Raw genomic sequence first — 20567 nt, forward strand, 5'->3', positions numbered from 1 at the left:
ATTTGTAATACCAGTCCGTGCCGTGCATGCCTGTTCATGTTCACTGCACCTGCGTGACAGCACACAGTGTTATATACCAGTCACTGCATACCTGTTCACCGCACCTGCGTGACAGCACACAGTGTTATATACCAGTCACTGCATACCTGTTCACTGCACCTGTGGGTGTGACAGCTGCACATTTGTAATACCAGTCCATGCATACCTTTCACTGCATCTGTGTAACAGCACGCAGTTTTATATACTAGTCACTGCATTCCTGTTCACTGCACCTGTGTAACCGCACATTGTTGTACCAGCAGTCACCTTTTCACTGCACCTGTGTAACCACACATTGTTGTACCAGCAGTCACTTTTTCACTGCACCTGTGTAACTGCACATTGTTGTACCAGCAGTCACCTTTTCACTGCACCTGTGTAACCGCACATTGTTGTACCAGCAGTCACCCTTTCACTGCACCTGTGCAACCACACATTGTTGTACCAGCAGTCACTTGTTCACTGCACCTGTGTAACCGCACATTGTTGTACCAGCAGTCGCCTTTTCACTGCACCTGTGTAACCGCATATTGTTGTACTAACAGTCACCCTTTCACTGCACCTGTGTAATCTCACAGTGTTGTACCAGCAGTCACCTTTTCACTGCACCTGTGTAACTGCACATTGTTGTACCAGCAGTCACCTTTTCACTGCACCTGTGTAACCACACATTGTTGTACCAGCAGTCACCTTTTCACTGCACCTGTGTAACCGCACATTGTATTAGTCAAGTCAGTGCATACCTTTCACTTCATCCCCCCCAATATGGACAAAACAAAAGGCAGAGGTAGATCCAGAGGCAGGCCACCCGGCAGGTCTGTTGGAGGTCAAGGTGGCGTGATTTTGTGCGGCCCTGGACCAAAGTACAGTGTTCAGAAGGCATGTGCCATCAACTCCCAAAATTGCCAGGACCTACTTGACTATTTAACACAGAACACCTCAGCTTCCGCATGGAACCCTGACATATCTTCCTCCGCAGCCACCACTGCTACTACTAGCACCACATCTGGCCCATTTGACACTTTGCAGGAGTTATTTGGTGGGGAATTAACTGATTCACAGCCATTCTTGTTACAAGATGATGGCCCTAAGCATGTTACACCACCACCTCATATGTCTTAGTTAGGCGTTAGTAGGGACCTAAGGTGTGAGGATGATGAAGTACCTGTTGGGTGCAGTTTTGGAGGTGTCTGATACAAGTGAAGCTGTGGAGGATGATTATGATGATGATGATACTGCCATGGATGTCACATGGGATCCTAATAGACATGATGACCAGGGGGACAGTTCAGAGGAGGAGTCAGAGAGGAGTAGGAGGAGACGAGTTGCTGAAAGAAGCAGGGGGAGCTCTTCATCATCAGAAACAGCTCGTTGCAGTGTCCAGCGGCATGTATCGCCACCTATGGACAGCCTGCCAACATGCTCTTCAAGGTGAGCTGCTGACGACACCACCAAAGTGCCATCATTCCAGGGCTCAGCGGTGTGGAGTTTTTTTTGTGTGTCTACCTCAGAAGAGAGCAATGCCATCTGTACTCTCTGTGATCAAAGATTGAGTCGTGGAAAGATCAAGACCCGCGTAGGGACAATTGCCTTACGAAGGCACATAGTGAAAAAGCACAAACGGCAATGGGAAAACTACCTGAGGAAAAGCAGCAAACTGTAACGATCGGTGTCAGCACACAGAGAGAATCTGATTATTGGTGATCTGCAGTATCACCAACAATACAGATATATACCTGATTATGGATGATCTGCAGAATCACCAATAATACAGATAGATCGCTAACCTCTGGACACCTACAGTATGTAGTGTGAGTGTTTGGTGCAACAGTAATAACTTTGAGTGCGGACCACCCGAGGAGCAGGTGGTCCTTGGCAGTATGAGAAATACCTCCCTTTGGAAGTGCAGAGATCTTGCAGCAGCCTGAGACATCCAAGGGGCGGAGCCCCAGGCTGAATAGCAAGAAGACCCTGTGGCTAGTGACCCCTGGAAGATCAGCGTCACAAGCAAGTCTGGAGACTAATCTCTCAAGGAGAGAGGTAGTCAAGAATGTAACAGATATCAAACAATGCCTAGTCTTGGGTGCGAGGTCCGTAGTCTCAGCACCCTGGAACTAGTCTGAAGTATAATATGATAGCAACACAGAATCCCTAGTCTTGGATGCGAGGTCCGTGGTCTCAACACCCTGGAACTGGTCTGGAGTATAACACAAATGACAATACAGTGGTCTCTAGTCTTGGGTGCGAGGTCCGTGGTCTCAGCACCCTGGAACTAGTCTGGAGAATAACACAAATGACAATACAGTGGTCCCTAGTCTTGGGTGCGAGGTCCGTGGTCTCAGCACCCTGGAACTAGTCTGGAGTATAACACAAATGATTATACAGTTCCCTAGTCTTGGGTGCGAGGTCCGTGGTCTCAGCACCCTGGAACTAGTCTGGAGTATAACACAAATGTTAATACAGTTCCCTAGTCTTGGTTGCGAGGTACGTGGTCTCAGCACCCTGGAACTAGTCTAGAGTATAACACAAAGATAATACAGTTCCCTAGTCTTGGGTGTGAGGTCCTTGGTCTCTACATCCTGGAACTAGTCTGAATAAATACAATGATAAACAGAAGTAATCTGGCTCAGTGTGAATTCCCAGGTCCTCCTGGTTCAAACACACTGTAGGATCTGACTATGGTCTGAATGCCTCCACGCAAGTGCCCGCAACGGCAGACAACCAGCAACTGGCAAGCAAGCTTTATATATAGTTGCAGGACTCTGCCGCCCCGCCCGAGCCACTCAGCCAATCAGGAGTCCAGCAGGAATCAGCTGATCATCCTGATCAGCTGATACATCTCCTGCTGGTATAAAGGTCCTGACTTCTGGCACGCGCGCGCGTAGCTCTCCATCCAGGTGCACTAGAGATCCCAGCCGACCAAGACATGCGTTGTGCCATGTTACCAGACGCACGCTTCCGTGTGCAAACCGCCGAGCTGGACGCGAAATCCGCTGCCCTGCTGTCAGTACACGCGGCGGCTTTTCCGCGATCTCTCACAGTACCCCCCCCCCCCCGAGGAGTGGACTCCGGACATCTCCTACCCGGGTTCCCAGAATGTGGGTCTAGAATCTTTTCGGTCTCACATTCCGATTGTTTTCTTACCATCACAGGGAGGGAGGGAGGGGAATCCACGTGCACTGCTGGCCTCAATAGAGACACATGAAGTGATCTTTTTTTTTTTTAAAGATATTAAAAGGTTTTACACTATATGGTGCTTTTTAAGCCTTAGATTACTACGTGATCCAAAGTGAATCTTGCCACATCCCCTTGTCTATACTATATATCCAGACCTCCGGATCAGTAGGAGGCTGACTGGGTGAGTGCGGGAACACTGGGGGGAGTGTGACCCTGCACGAGGTGGACTGTGAGGTCATTTTGGTGACGGGCAATTTTGCAAATGTTGGATTACGCTATGTGCCTCTTTCTTTTTATATCTATATGACGTGTTGGCCAAGCCATCAAGGAATCAGTAACAGCCCTGGGAGGTCTAATTGGATGTTCCAAATTTCTGGATGGTGACCTTGTGATGAACTGAACTCTGTGAGGTTTTTGAGCCGTGAGCGCTTCTGAACTTTATGCATAATTGATTTTTGGGTGATTTACAGACTGCCTTTTATCAGTGCGCTCCACGTAACGAATTTAATTGTGTGTTTCCTAAGCGCAGACTTTTTTATTTTTCTTGAATGTAGGACCCAGTTTGGTTGATAATCGCTTCAGGGTCCCATGCCGAGAGGATACGAACACCATGTCCCCTGGGGAAAACTCCCACTCTACAGACTTTCTCCTACTAGTCTGACCTTTCTGAGTCCGGGGTTTCCCTGGCCCTGGTAAATGTTGCAATGTACCCGGTGAGGTCTGACGAGAAGTTTTACTCTCTATAATATCTCGCTGGCAAGGGCCCAGATTAGGCATCCAGTCCTTCACTGTCTCCGAGGGGTGCCCTGACCACCTTTCGAGGTAGGCCGGTCTCAGGCTCGGAACTTTTAACTAACGCTTCTGCTTTGACCTGCTCTGCCACTCCTCCAACCTGTATCTTGGTAGCACAAACTGCCACTCTCTACAAGCAATGCTGATGGCAATAGGCTGACCATTCCAGTAAGTGACCTGAAGCCCAGTCAATCTGTGGGGAGTGGAGTTGCAGCCAGGGCATACCAAGAACAATGGTGGAGGTTGCCATGGGCATAACCAGGAACTGTAATCTCTCTTCATGCAACGCCCCTAAACAACATGACAACAAGGGGGTTTGAAGAAGAGATTGACTACTCTGCAACGGAGAGTCATCCACTGCAGTGACCAGAATCTGTCGGTCAAGTGGGGACAAAGGTATCCCCAATTTTTAACAAAATTGTAATCAATGAGGTTTGTCGCAGAACCGAAGTCCACAACGGTTTCTGCGGAACTAGTCTGCCCCTCCCATGTAATAGAGCAGGGAAGGAGCAGACGATCATTGTTTAAAGGAAACGACTGCTCGCCTATGGTGTTGACCAACCCCAGACGGCAGCATTCTCCTGGCCCCTTAGCACCCTATAGATTGCGTTTTCTTGGCCCTCTGTGACTCTTTTTCACCTGACTCAACCCTGAATACCCGATTTGCATCGGCTCGTCTGCGGGTGATGGAGATCGAGAAGAGTCGTGTAAGACAGACCTTCTAGCATTCCTACCATAAACCTGTCTCTGGTAGCGCAAACGGCGATCTATCTGCACGGCCAACGAAATTGCCTCGTCTACAGATTTGGGCTCAAGATGTCCAATCATCACATCATAAATAGTATCCGACAACCCTGCCAAAAAACAGTCCAACAGTGCAAATGAGCCCCATCTTGCAGATACTGCCCATTTCCTGAACTCAACTGCGTAATTTTCAACCGGATCCTTGCCCTGCCGAAACGTCTTGAGCTTCCGCTCAGCGGTAGAGGCAATGTCCGGATCATCATAAATTATAGCCATTGCTTTAAAAAATTCCTCAACTCAGGCTAGGGCCTCATGCCCTGTCGGGAGACTATATGCCCAGGTCTGGAAATTCCCTGACAACAGAGTCTTAATAAACGTAATTCTCTGTGCCACGGTTCCAGATAAATTAGGCCTCAACTCAAAGTATGATAACACTCTATTTCTAAAGTTCTGAAAGTCAGATCTGTGACCAGAAAACCTTTTGGGTACAGGCATACGTATGTCTGTGCTAGGAGGAGATCGCACTGAGTTTATAGCTGATTGAAGTTCCTGAATAGCCACAAATAGCTGGCTGATCTGGGTCTGTTGGTTCAAAGTTACCCCGGAAAGATTGTTTACCGCGGTAGTCAGGACTTCAACATGACTATACAGTGCGTCCATTTGGTTTGGGTCTGCCATTCTGTAACGATCGGTGTCAGCACACAGAGAGAATCTGATTATTGGTGATCTGCAGTATCACCAACAATACAGATATATACTTGATTATGGATGATCTGCAGAATCACCAATAATACAGATATATCGCTAACCTCTGGACACCTATATAGTGTGAGTGTTTGGTGCAACAGTAATAACTTTGAGTGAGGACCACGCGAGGAGCAGGTGGTCCTTGGCAGTATGAGAAATACCTCCCTTTGGAAGTGCAGAGATCTTGCAGCAGCCTGAGACATCCAAGGGGTGGAGCCCCAGGCTGAATAGCAAGAAGACCCTGTGGCTAGTGACCCCTGGAAGATCGGCGTTACAAGCAGGTCTGGAGACTAATCTCTCAAGGAGAGGGATAGTCAAGAATGTAACAGATATCAAACAATACCTAGTCTTGGGTGCGAGGTCCGTAGTCTCAGCACCCTGGAACTAGTCTGAAGTATAATATGATAGCAACACAGAATCCCTAGTCTTGGATGCGAGGTCCGTGGTCTCAGCACCCTGGAACTGGTCTGGAGTAAAACACAAATGACAATACAGTGGTCCCTAGTCTTGGGTGCGAGGTCCGTGGTCTCAGCACCCTGGAACTAGTCTGGAGTATAACACAAATGATAATACAGTTCCCTAGTCTTGGGTGCGAGGTCCGTGGTCTCAGCACCCTGGAACTAGTCTGGAGTATAACACAAATGTTAATACAGTTCCCTAGTCTTGGTTGCGAGGTACGTGGTCTCAGCACCCTGGAACTAGTCTAGAGTATAACACAAAGATAATACAGTTCCCTAGTCTTGGGTGTGAGGTCCTTGGTCTCTACACCCTGGAACTATTCTGAATAAATACAATGATAAACAGAAGTAATCTGGCTCAGTGTGAATTCCCAGGTCCTCCTGGTTCAAACACACTGTAGGATCTGACTATGGTCTGAATGCCTCCACGCAAGTGCCCGCAACAGCAGACAACCAGCAACTGGCAAGCAAGCTGTATATATAGTTGCAGGACTCTGCCGCCCCGCCCGAGCCACTCAGCCAATCAGGAGTCCAGCAGGAATCAGTTAATCGTTCTGATCAGCTGATACATCTCCTGCTGGTATAAAGGTCCTGACTTCTGGCACGCGCGTGCGTAGCTCTCCATCCAGGTGCACTAGAGATCCCAGCCGACCCAGACATGCGTTCTGCCATGTTACCAGACGCACGCTTCCGTGTGCAAACTGCCGCGCTGGACGCGGAATCCGCCGCCCCGCTGTCAGTACATGCGGCGGCTTTTCCGCGATCTCTCACACAAACGCAAAGCCACCCTCCGCCTCCTATTCCTCCTTCAGGCGCAGCATCTTCTTCAGCAGCTTTATCCTTTGCACCTTCACAGCCACCCTCCTCCACTTCACCTCTCACCTTGAGCACTTCCTGCTCCTCTGCCCACAGCAGCAGCCAGGTGTCTGTGAAGGAAATCTTTAAACGGAAGAAGCCAATGTCTGCCCGTCACCCCCTTGCCCGGCATCTGACAGCTGGCTTGGCGGAACTGTTATCTCGCCAGCTGTTACCATACCGGCTGGTGGACTCTGAGGCCTTCCGAAAATTTGTGGTGATTGGGACACCGCAGTGGAAGATACCAGACCGCAATTACTTTTCTCAAAAGGTGATACCCAAACAGTACCGTGATGTAGATAGGCAAGTGGTGTCATCTCTGGCACACAGCGTTGGGTCAAGGGTCAATTTGACCACGGATGCCTGGTCTGCCAAGCACGGTCAGGGCAGGTACATTACTTATACAGCACATTGGGTCAACCTGGTGACCGCTGGCAAGCAGAGAGTACGTGGCTGTGTAGCGGACCTAGTTGTGCCACCTCCGCGGCTTGCAGGCAGGCCTGCTGCCACCTCCTCTCCTTCTCCTCCTACTCCTCCTGCTACATCCTCTCCAACTACACACCCCCAGCTCCCCAGGGCCTATGCTGCATGCCAGCTACAAAAGGTGTCACGCCATCTTAGACATGTCTTGCCTCAAAGCCCAGAGTCACACTGAGCAGCTCTCCTGGCTGCTCCGAAATAACAGGTGGATCAGTGGCTGACCCCGCACCAACTGGAGATTGGCAACGTGGTGTGTGACAATGGCAGCAATCTCATTTCGGCTTTGAGTTTGGGAAAGTTGACACATGTACCCTGCATGGCACATGTCCTCAATCTTATAATCCAAAGATTTGTGTGTAAGTATCCAGGCTTACAGGAGGTCCTGAAGCAGTCCAGGAAGGTGTGTGGTCATTTCAGGTGGTCCTACACGGCCATGGCGCCAGGGCCGGATTTCTGGCAAGGCCGCATAGGCCATGGCCTAGGGCACTAGCAATTTAGGGGCGGCTCAGTGAAGGGCAGTAAAGCTGTTCTATGCAGCCATCCTTATCTAGAAGGACAGCTTTAACATTTGAACTCTCTGTCCTGTACTTATCATCTCTGCAAGGCATGTAAGCTCTATCCTGAAGGTACTGTACACATCAGCCTAACTCACATGGTGACACAATAAATGGGTCCATCATTAAGAAGATGGCAAACATAACTTAAAAGTTCTTAATGAAATACAATTTATAATCTATGCGTATTACTAAATTAGCTATTGTCTGTGAATCCAATGATAGAAAATAAGGAGAATTCTCATTGGGGCACACAGAGATAACAACCATACAGACGGTATAGTTGGCCTAGGGCGGTAAAAAGTACAAATCCGGCCCTGCATGGCGCGCTTGGCCGATATTCAGCAGAGAAACAACTTACTGGTGAGGTGCTTGATTTGTGATAGCCCAACTCACTGGAATTCAACGCTCCTGATGTTTTACCACCTGCTACAACAGGAGAAAGCCGTCAAACAGTATCTGTACAACTACAGTGAAAAGACATGCTCTGGGTAGCTGGGGATGTTATGGCCGAAGTACTGGACACTCATGCGTAATGCCTGCAGGCTCATGCGTCCATTTGAGCAGGTGACAAACCTGGTGAGTCGCAGTGAAGGCGCCATCAGCAACTTGATCCCATATGCTTTCTTCCTGGAGCGTGCCATGCGTAGAGTGGTGGATCAAGCTGTAGAGGAGCGTGACCAGGAACAGGAGGAGGAGGAAGAGTTTTTGGAAACTTCACCTGCGGCATCATCAACACCTGCAGCATCACAGAGGAGGGGGGAGAAGGAGGAGTCGTCTGGGGAAGAGGAGTTAGATGAGGAAGGTGGTTTTTTTGAGGAGGAGGCAGAAGAACAACCGCAGCGGGGGTCGCAGGGGGCTTGTGCTGATCACCTTTCCCGTGGTATTGTTCGAGGCTGGGGGGAGGAGGAGAACTTACCTGACATCACTGAGGAAGAGCAAGATGAGATGGCTAGTACGGCAGCATCCGAGTTTGTGCAGATGGCGTCTTTCATGCTATCCAACCTGTTGAGGGACCACCGTATAAAAAAACGGGAAATGACCTGTACTGGGTGGCAACACTACTAGACCCTCGCTATAAGCACAAAGTGGCGGAATGTTTCCAAATCACCAGAAGGCAAAAAGGATGCAGCACTTGCAGAACAAGCTGGCAACTATGCTTTACAGTGTGTTTAAGGGTGATGTCACAGCACAACGGAATAAAGGTGCCGCTGCCAGTAATCTTCCTCCTCCTCCCATGTCCACGCAGGCAAGGACATGACGCTCTAGTGATCTCATGGTTATGTCGGACATGCAGACATTCTTTACTCCAACGCCTCGCCTTAGCCATTCCGGATCCACCCTCCACCAACACCTTGACCGGCAGGTAGCCGGCTACTTGGCCTTAAGTGTGGATGTAGACACTCTGAGCAGTGATGAACCCCTGGACTACTGGGTACGCAGGCTTGACCTGTGGCCAGAGCCGTCACAATTTTCCATCCAATTCGCCTAGGTCACAAAAGTGTTCAGTACCTCACCTTTATCAAAATGAATGACGCTCCAGGACCCGCCGGCGAACACTTCCGGTTTGGCCGTCACCGGCCGACAGGCATGGGAACGCGAGTGATTCTTCATAGGGGGCGATATACAGCGTTCCCAGGCTGTATATCGCCCCCTATGCTGCTATTGCGACCTCCTGGCCGCAATAGCAGCATAGGGGGCGATATACAGGCTGGGAATGCGAAGAATCACTCGCGTTCCCATGCCTGTCGGCTGGTGACAGCCAAACCGGAAGTGTTCGCCGGCGGGTCCTGGAGCGTCAGAGCGGAGCTGCGAGGGCACCGATCGGCTGCAGGGGGCTGAGGGAAGCCCCAGGTGAGTAAATCTCGTTTTTTTCCCTTGACTTTAGGTTCACTTTAAGCTCTCCGACTAAGTTAGTCCTGGAGAGGGCTGTTATCTGACTTTTATTATCTCAACTGTTCCTGGACTATTTACTTTTCCTCTGCTAGAGGAGAGGTCATTACTTCACAGACTGCTCTGAAAGACTCATTTTGAATGCTGAGTGTTGTGTAATCTGCACATATTATAGAATGATGCAATGTTAGAAAAAACACTATATACCTGAAAAAAAAAGTATGAGAATATTTTCTTTGCTGCTAAACTTCTAGTAATTATTCATAGTCCACAACCAATTCACTATATATTATTTTTTTTTGCTTCAGTGTCTCTTTAAGCCAGCACCTATTCAGTAAGGAGACCTTGGGCAAAACTCCCTAGCAATGCTACAGCCTACTGAGCAATGAGCATGCCCTAGTGGCTGCAGCTCTGGTGCTTTGAATGAGGAGAAAAGCACAATATAAATGTTCTGTGTCTTGTCTTGTAATGTGAACCCGAGATGAACACATACCTAAAAAACACATACTTACCTAAGAAAAGGGGAGAAGAGGGAAGCCTATGGATCCTGTCAAGGCTTCCCTTGTTATCCTTGCTGCTGCTCGCCAGGAGCCTCTGGGACATCGGAGACGTGCTACTCTTCTGTTATGTCCTGCACCCTGTTATAATTTAAGTATTATATGTAGGCCTCAGTTATTTGAGCTGAGTTAGTTGAAAGGCTTGATTTGCACAGGGTCTCTTTAAGCATAATTTCTCGGAGAGAAATTATGAAGACCTTTACCAGAAGCAGATTGTCCTCGTCCGAAGGACAGGAACACTATCTGTTCAAATGTACAGACTTTCAGACTGCAAAGGGGAAAACAGAGGCCAATATTTACTAAATTGTAACGATTGTGGAACTTCCTCCGTGATCAGCGCACAACACGTGCGCTGATACGGTGGAAATCCTCCAGAAGCGTAGAATTGCAGGAACCCAGCAAAAGGTGCTACGCACCCGTAGAGGGAAATTCCTGTCGGCAGATGGCGTTGTGGAGTGCAGAGGAACCAATCCTCTATACCTCCACAAATGCCAGACAGGCATTGTACGAAGCGCAGAACGCAATCGCAAGAGAAGCGATTGTGAATGAGAACGAGCAAAGGGACAGGTTGTATGTGTGTGCACCAAACTAGTCGTCAACCCGCAACGGTGCACACACCACAGCAGATAAGAAGTAGGAACGCGATCGCGAGAGGTGCGATCGCCAGACGTGACACAAGGCTACAGCAAGGCAGAGCACGAGAGTAGCAAAGGCACAGCAAATCATACAATGAGGAGATATGGAAAATAACAAACGCTAGCTAAACGCGAACACCGCACTCATTCGCAACAGTGCACGCATTTATGCGCAGTCTCCACGTGATAAGCAAAATAGAGACAAGCAGGCCTAACTAACCATCGACAGACAAACATGAAACAGAGGACGCGAACGCTTGCTTAACGGTTACCTCACCGAGCCTCCAGCAAGCGTTCGTAGCAGACAAGACAGACACACGAAAACAGGGACAAGCGAGAGATAGGATCCACAGCACTAGCGAAAGTGGCTAGCGCGATCCAGGAAGACAGAACAGAAGGATCCACAGCACTAGCGCAGAATGCCAGTGCGATCCAGGTAGACAGAACAGAAGGATCCACAGCACTAGCGCGAAGCGAGTGCGATCCAGGCAGACAGAACAGAGTAGCAGACCAGAAGGATCCACAGCACTAGCGCAAGCCGAGTGCAATCCAGGAAGGCAGAACAGAGTAGCAGACCAGAAGGATCCACAGCACTAGCGCAAGGCGAGTGCGATCCAGGAAGGCAGAACAGAAGGATCCACAGCACTAGCGCAAGAGGCTGGTGCGATTCAAGGAAACAGAACAGAAGGATCCACAGCACTAGCGCAAGAGGCTGGTGCGATCCAAGGAAACAGATTAGAAGGGGCTACCAGTAACAACCGCTGTTCCGGTTAGCACCCAGACACACAGAACAATTTCCTGTCGACCACCGCTGGGACAGGACAATCGCAACAGACAAACAAAACAGATAAGCAATCCTAACTGCACTAAGGAAACATGCCCAGTGCAGTTTCCAGGGATTACTCTAAGCTGATCTTCAAACAAAGAGCAAGGCTGACACTCCTCCAGGAGTGTTACACAGGACTAAATCCTTATGACCAGCCAAGCATTGTGGGAAACACATAGTACTTATAGTACACGCCTCCAATGAATGTGGCCAGGCAATTTGCATGACAACGTATGCAAATTCCTCAGCAAGCACAAGCTGCAAAACTGACAGAAGCTCTCCTTTCCAGAGTCCTGCAGCATGCAAACCTAAACAATGGTCAAAAAGCTGCCTACCTGCACAGGCAACTGAGCAGATCATTACATAAATATAACATTCTTGTATGTAGGACAAGGGGCTCATAGAATATTAATCAAGTAGGTGGGTATTATGACACCACAAGGGGTCTGAGCCAATTGTAGGTCTTGGGGGGATGGCTCAGATGAGGTTACATTTAACTCTTTCTGGTTCGTATAAAACCAACAGCCGGATTACAGAGAGGCACTTTCTGTCCCTGTCACCGCTGGTCTTAATCTTTACTTATATATTTATTTATGTCTTGTTAGTTTATCTTGTATGCTGTATATACTTAGTTTAGACGTAACTTAGTATAGAAAGAAGATAACCTGATTACCATTCATGAGGAATGTTAGTCAAGAGCTTGTAACGCAAATGGACTTAAAGAACAATTGTGTGAGGAAACGCGGAAAAGCCGCCGCAAGTGCTCAGAGTGAGGCGGCTGTTTCCGCGTCCAACATGGCGGCACAACGCGAAGAAACCGCCGCATGCCGCAGGGGCAGAGCGGTGGAGTCAGCGTTGGATGCGGCGGATTGCGCGCATAGCAATACTACTGACATTATGGTGGGACGCGGGGAAGCCGCCGCTTGCCTGGAGAGCGGTGCGGCGGCCCCCGCGCCCGAATCAGCGGATACATTGCAAAACATGTCCGGTGTGGCTGGGACTGCTAGTCCACACAGGTTCAGAAGGACGCGCGCACGCGCTGAGAGGCAGAGCTTCTATGACAGCCAGAGAAGAGTCAGCTGACCAAGCTGACATGTTCACCACTTCCCATTGGTCCAGCACTTAGGGGTGGCGCTGAGAGCGCTATAGTATATATACTGGGTGCTGGTCATTTCTCTGGTGTCTGGCGTTGCGATCACTACGTGGTAGTACTCAGGCCTTGTCTGTATCTGTGTTCTAGCATAGTTTCCAAAGGTGTTGATGATCAAGGAACTCACACCTTAGCATTAGGAATATTGAACTGTATTATTTGATATGACCTTCTGCCTGCCTGACTATTCCTCTGAACTCTGATTCTGTACCTTGCTATTTCTGATATCCTGTTGCCAAACTCTGCTCGTTCCTGGACTCTGTATTTGACTCCTGATTCTGTACCTTGCTATTCTGATACTCCGTTGCCAAACCCTGCCTGTTCATTGGATTCCGTATCTGTCTCCTGAATCTGTACCTTATCTGTCTGTGTGTTAACGACCTGGCTTGCCCGACCTCGATAACTGGCCTTACTGTTAGAGGCAGTTCCCAGACCTGTTAGTGACACCCTCTCACTGGTGTCACTCACGCTCTGTCCTTCCTACTCTCAGCCTAGCTCCTCCCCCGGGAGAGTTTAGGCCAACGGAAGGAACATACTTCTGTGCAGTACTCAAAGTATTACTGTTGCAACTAACACTCACTAGTTATCTCAGGTGTCCAGAGGTTAGAAGATATATCTGATTATCGATGATACTGCAGATCATCAATAATCGGGTATATTCTGTATTCTCGGTGATACTGCAGTTCACCGGTAATCAGACTCTCTCTGTGTTACACCGATCGTTACAGAACGCCAGACCAAAAATGCAAATGGACGCACACACTGACCGTCTGGGCGCACTTGCCACTTCGGTGGAAAACATCAACCAAGTGCTGGGTAGTCACAAGACTATGATTGATGTCTTGTCTGGTTCTTTACAAACCCTCCAGACAGCAGTGGATGAGGTGTGATCCCCTCCTAGCTCTGACAGACGTTTGCCTGTACCTGAGAAATTTTCTGGTCACAGATCTGACTTCCGAAATTTTAGAAGTAGAGTGTTATCTTACTTTGAGTTGAGACCCCGATCTTCTGGAACTGTGGCCCAAAGGGTCACATTTATTAAGACTTTGTTATCAGGCGATTCTCAGATGTGGGCGTACAGTTTGCCAACCGGAGATTTAGCCCTCACCTCAGTGGATGAATTTTTTAAAGCTATGGCAGTAATTTACGACGACCCAGACCTTGCTGCGACTTCTGAGCGGAAGCTCAAGCTTTTGCGTCAAGGCAAGGGTCCGGTCGAGGATTACGCAGCCGAATTTAGGAGGTGGTCAGTTTCAGCCAGGTGGGACACCTATGCCCTCTTAGATTGTTTCTTATCAGGGTTGTCAGATGAGGTCTCAGATCTCATGTTAAGTCTGCCTGAACCAAAAACAGTCGATGAGGCCATTTCATCGGCCATTCGAGTCGACCGCAGACTGCGCTATCAGAAACAGACCCGGGGTAGTAGTCATGTAAGAATGGTGTCCTACGCTGCGCCTCCAGTAACTCCAACTCCTCCCGTCTCGCCTCCACCCGAACCAATGCAAATTGGTCGGTCGAAACTATCCCAAGTGGAGCAAAGACGTAGGATGTCTGAGCAGCTGTGTCTTTACTGTGCAGAGGGGGGTCATAGAGTACGTAATTGCCCTAACAAGTCGGGAAACGCTACCACCTAGGAGTTGTAGGGGGTAACACCCTAGGCGCGCAACCTTTACCCCTAGAAGATAAACGGTTACTTCTTCCTTGTACTGTTACATGGGAAGATAAAACTGAGGTTTCTGAGGTTTTTGTTGATTCAGGCTCTGCAGCTAATTTTATGGATTTCGAATTTGCAAAGAAATTGGGTATTCCGCTCACCCCGGTAAAACCACCCATTCAGATTTCGGCAGTAGATGATTCCCCCCTGCAAAGTAATCATCCGCTGTCTCAGACACCAGAGGTGGAAGTCACTATAGGGGTGCTACATAAGGAGAAACTGCAGTTTTTTGTGTTACACATGACCACCTCCACAGTCATCCTTGGCATGCCATGGTTGCACCTTCACTCCCCACAGATCAATTGGGCTACTGGTCAGCTAACTAGCTTGTCAACTCATTGTTTTCAGCAGTGTTTAGGGAGGGTGACACTGGGCCAGACCAGGATTCATTTGGAGGGTGTACCAGTACAATATTCCGAGTATTCCAATGTGTTCTGTCCCAAGGCTGCTGATAAGTTACCTCCACATCGCCCGTTTGATTGCCCCATCGATCTCCGATCTGGTTGTATGCCCCCTAGGGGTCATCTCTACAATTTGTCTGGGCCAGAGAAAGTGGCCATGCAGGAGTACATTCGTGAAAATCTAGCCAAGGGGTTCATTCGCCCTTCCCGGTCGCCCGCTGGCGCAGGGTTCTTTTTTGTTAAGAAAAAAGACGGAGGCCTGCGGCCATGTATTGATTACCGGGGCCTGAATAAAATCACAGTGAAGAATCGCTACCCTTTGCCCCTGATGGATGACTTGTTTACACAGGTTACCAACGCTAAGATCTTTTCAAAATTGGATTTACGGGGTGCATACAACCTGGTGCGGATTAGAAAGGGCGATGAATGGAAGACTGCCTTTAACACGCCCGACGGGCATTACGATGTACCTAGTGATGCCCTTCGGGCTGTGTAACGCCACGGCCATCTTCCAAGAACTAATTAATGAGGTATTCAGGGAGGTGTTGGGCAAATACGTGTTAGTATATCTAGATGATATACTTATTTTCTCAAACAACCTCTCTGAGCACAGGACACACGTCAAGTTTGTATTGGACAAACTAAGGCAAAACATGCTTTACGCTAAATTGGGGAAGTGCATCTTCGAGGTAACATCTGTCACCTTTTTAGGGTACATAATTTCCACCTCGGGCCTGTCTATGGATCCTGCCAAGGTCTCTGCTGTGTTGGAATGGCCTCAACCAGTGGGGTTAAAATCTCTTCAGAGATTTTTAGGTTTTGCCAATTACTATAGAAGGTTCATAAAGGGGTACTCCACTGTCATTGCACCCCTCACTAGTCTCACTAAGAAAGGGGCAGATACTTCCCACTGGTCTCCAGAAGCTCTGCATGCATTCTCCACTTTGAAAGATTTGTTATGCTCTGCACCCATCCTAAGACACGTTGACACCTCCTATCCCTTTATTGTTGAGGTGGATGCCTCGGAGGTCGGGGTAGGGGCTGTGCTGTCCCAGCGGTCAGGGTGGCAGGGTAGATTGCACCCATGTGCCTATTTTTCTCGTAGGTTATCTCCGGCAGAGAGAAACTACGATATAGGCAACAGGGAGCTCCTGGCCATCAAATTGGCCTTTGAAGAATGGCGTCATTGGTTGGAAGGAGCAGAACATATGATTACAGTTTACACTGATCACAAAAATATGGAATACATCGAGGGAGCTAAGAGATTAAGCCCCCGTCAGGCTCGATGGTCATTGTTCTTCTCGAGGTTCAGATTTATAATTACGTACACTCCGGGTAGCAAAAACATTAAGGCAGATGCCCTGTCCAGATTCTTTGAGCCGGAGACAGCACAGCCCTCCGCCCCAGAGACCATTGTCCCACAGAAACTGGTACTAGCAAAAACTGAGACTTGGGAAGATTGGACAGAGACTTTAGGTCCCTTTCAGCAGGACGTCCCGGAGGGGAAGCCCAAAGGGGTTATGTTTATACCACTGCCATTCCGTCTTCAGATTTTACAGATGTTCCACTCACACAAAAATGCGGGACACCCTGGGGCCTCCAGAACACAGGATCTTGTTGCCAGGTGCGCTTGGTGGCCTTCTCTGGCAACAGATTGCAAGGAGTATGTTAGAGAGTGTGCGGTGTGTGCGAAGAGTAAGCCCTCCCGGCTGGCACCTGTGGGAACGTTGCAGCCCTTGCCCACCCCGAGTGAGCCGTGGACCCACTTGTCCATGGATTTTGTGGGTGAGCTTCCCAGGTCTGAGGGCATGTCGGTCATTTGGGTGGTAGTCGACCGCTTTAGTAAAATGGCCCATTTTGTGCCCTTGAAAGGACTCCCCTCGGCCCAGGAGTTGGCCGATTTGTTCATCAGCCACGTTTTCCGATTGCATGACATTCCGGAAAACATAGTGTCAGATCGGGGAGTCCAATTTGTTTCGAGATTTTGGAGGGCATTTTGTCACCAAATGGGCATGGAACTGTCATTTTCTTTGGGCTACCACCCACAGACCAATGGTCAGACTGAAAGAGTCAATCAATCATTGGAACAATTTTTGAGGTGTTACGTTGCAGAAGCACAAAATGATTGGGTCAAGTTTTTGCCCTTCGCAGAATTTGCGCACAATAATTTGAAAAGTTCTTCCTCTGGATTTTGTCCATTTCAGATAGTGACCGGAAAGTTTCCTAAATTCTCCCCATTGCCAGTCGCCTCCACTCCGTTTCCAGCTCTGGAGGCCTGGCAAAGGTCATTTAAAGACATATGGTGGATCGTGAAAAATAATTTGGAGAAGGCGTTTCAAAGTCAAAAAGGTCAAGCTGACAAAAATTGTTCCTTAGAGTGGAGGTTTCAACCAGGAGACTTAGTCTGGGTGTCCACACGTTTTGACCTTGAAACAGCCCTCAGGCAAGTTGGGGCCCAGGTTTGTGGGTCCGTTTCCAGTAACTAGAAAGATCAACAATGTTACTTATGCCATTGATCTTCCTGCCAGTATGCGTGGCGTAAGATCTTTTCAAGTGTCCCTGCTTAAGCCAGCAGTCCATGTGGGTCCCACTCCTCCTCCTGTGATGATAGATGACCAACCTGAGTACGAAGTAGAGAAGATTTTAGACTCACGCGTAGTTCAGAACTCAGTACAATATCTGGTTCATTGGAAAGGGTATGGTATTGAGGAGAGATCATGGCTACCTGAATGTCGCATGCATGCTGACAAATTAAGAAGGGAGTTCCACGCGTTGCATCCTGAGAAGCCTGGTAGGAGCTGTCCGGAGTCCACTCCTCAGGGGGGGGGGGGGTACTGTGAGGAAACACGGAAAAGCCGCCGCAAGTGCTCAGAGTGAGGCGGCTGTTTGCGCGTCCAACATGGCGGCAAAACGCGAAGAAACCGCCACATGCCGCAGGGGCAGAGCGGTGGAGTCCGCGTTGGATGCGGCGGATTGCTCGCATAGCAATACTACTGACATTATGGTGGGACGTGGGGAAGCCGCCGCTTGCTTGGAGAGCGGTGCGGCGGCCCCCGCGCCCGAATCAGCGGAAACATTGCAAAACATGTTCGGTGTGGCTGGGACTGCTAGTCCACACAGGTTCAGAAGGACGCGCGCGCGTGCTGAGAGGCAGAGCTTATATGACAGCCAGAGAGGAGTCAGCTGACCAAGCTGGTCAGCTGACATTTTCACCACTTCCCATTGGTCTAGCACTTAGGGGTGGCGCTGAGAGCGCTATAGTATATATACTGGGTGCTGGTCATTTCTCTGGTGTCTGGCGTTGCGATCACTACGTGGTAGCACTCAGGCCTTGTCTGTATCTGTGTTCTAGCATAGTTTCCAAAGGTGTTGATGATCAAGGAACTCACACCTTAGCATTAGGAATATTGAACTGTATTATTTGTTATGACCTTCTGCCTGCCTGACTATTCCTCTGAACTCTGATTCTGTACCTTGCTATTTCTGATATCCTGTTGCCAAACTCTGCTCGTTCCTGGACTCTGTATTTGACTCCTGATTCTGTACCTTGCTATTCTGATACTCCGTTGCCAAACCCTGCCTGTTCATTGGATTCCGTATCTGTCTCCTGAATCTGTACCTTATCTGTCTGTGTGTTAACGACCTGGCTTGCCCAACCTCGAGAACTGGCCTTACTTTTAGAGGCAGTTCCCAGACCTGTTAGTGACACCCTCTCACTGGTGTCACTCACGCTCTGTCCTTCCTACTCTCAGCCTAGCTCCTCCCCCGGGAGAGTCTAGGCCAACGGAAGGAACATACTTCTGTGCAGTACTCAAAGTATTACTGTTGCAACTAACACTCACTAGTTATCTCAGGTGTCCAGAGGTTAGAAGATATATCTGATTATCGGTGATACTGCAGATCATCAATAATCGGGTATATTCTGTATTCTCGGTGATACTGCAGTTCACCGGTAATCAGACCCTCTCTGTGTTACACTGATCGTTACAAATTGCTTTGCTAAGATGTAACGAACTGTATCTGTATATCTGTTTACTGAATAAACACTCCTAACTTGGAAGAGGCCTGAAGAAGTTCTATCTCCTATGCTGTGTGCTGTGATGAGAGTCGTGTTTACAGCTCTTACTAATGAGTTGCTGGTGCCGGAGCAAAGGTGATTTCTAACACACCCTTGCGAGCACAGCCATGCGAAGTAGCATGGAGCCACTCAAGCAGCTCTGGCTTAATGTGCAGGTGTGGCCATATTTGCGCACACACACTTGTGCCTGAAGAGAATTGCAACTTGTCAGAATTGTTTGGGGGGTCCATGCTTGGCAGTGGCTCACATTGATCACTGACTCACAGAGCTTTGTCGTCATAGCAACGACAGAGCGAGGGGCTTGGGGAAATAGGTGAGCAGCGAGAGCGGCGTTCCATGCAGTGATACGTCAGTAGGTAGGAACTGCTTTTTGGTACCAGCAGTCTCTGATCCTTATGGAGCCAGAGACGGCTGGTACATGTAACAACTAGTAACTTGGCGGCTGTGGGCAAGCAGGCTATGACCACAGCCACCTCTGTGTTTGGCTCGCGGGTCTTGTTCTGCCTCTCGGCGTCTAGCACGCCGAGGACGGTCTTATCTCCAGCTCATAAGGTTTCTGTCTTGCGCGGGCGCGCGCGGAGACAGGACCTTTATGCGGGCAGAAGGCGCGTCAGCTGACCTGCCGGTCGGCTGACGTCACTGGTGACTCTCGCCGCTTGGATTGGCGGATTCCGTGGTGGGAGTGGCTGGAAGCGTACCTCTGCTTCTTAAGCCTCCAGTCTTTATTCAATCCCTTTCTGCTGTCGTGAATACTTTGTGTAAGCGCTCAGACCTTAGACTAGTGCCAGGTGTTGAAACCAAGGACTTCACACCAAGACTAGGATTATTGTTATATTGTATTTGCAGACCTTAGACTAGTGCCAGGTGTTGAAACCAAGGACTTCACACCAAGACTAGGATTATTGTTATATTGTATTTGATTACCTGTGTATGATTCTGGCTATATCTCTGACCTTGCTTTCTGCTTAGCGTTTATGTACTTCTGCCTATCTGACTAGTTGCTGAACCTTTGCCTGTCTACTCGTTATCCTTCTGCCTTACGATTCTGTACTGATACTACCTCTCTGTTGCCGAACTTGGCCTGTCTGATCTTCTACTCACCAGTGGGCCCTCGCCACTGGTGAGACACTAATGGCTCGCCAGCCACTCTGGTGAGATAGTATCTTATTGCTCTATTAGTGACTGATATCACCTTTCCAGCTCCACTGGAAAGGCCTGTTCTAGTCTATACAGTCACTATACTGATAGTACCTTATCAGCTCCACTGGAAAGGTCTCACTAAACTATTAGACTTATGGTTGCACCAATACACTACTCAGTATCTCGTATTACTATACTTGTATTATTGGTGATTCTGCAGATCACCACATAATCAGGTATAGTGTCTGTATTATTGGTGATACCGCAGATCACCTAATAATCAGACGTCTGAGTTGCAGCACCCAACCGTTACAGTACACAAATAAA

The sequence above is a fragment of the Hyperolius riggenbachi genome, chromosome 10 (genome assembly GCF_040937935.1).
Source record: "Hyperolius riggenbachi isolate aHypRig1 chromosome 10, aHypRig1.pri, whole genome shotgun sequence".
Classification (NCBI taxonomy): Eukaryota; Metazoa; Chordata; class Amphibia; order Anura; family Hyperoliidae; genus Hyperolius; species Hyperolius riggenbachi.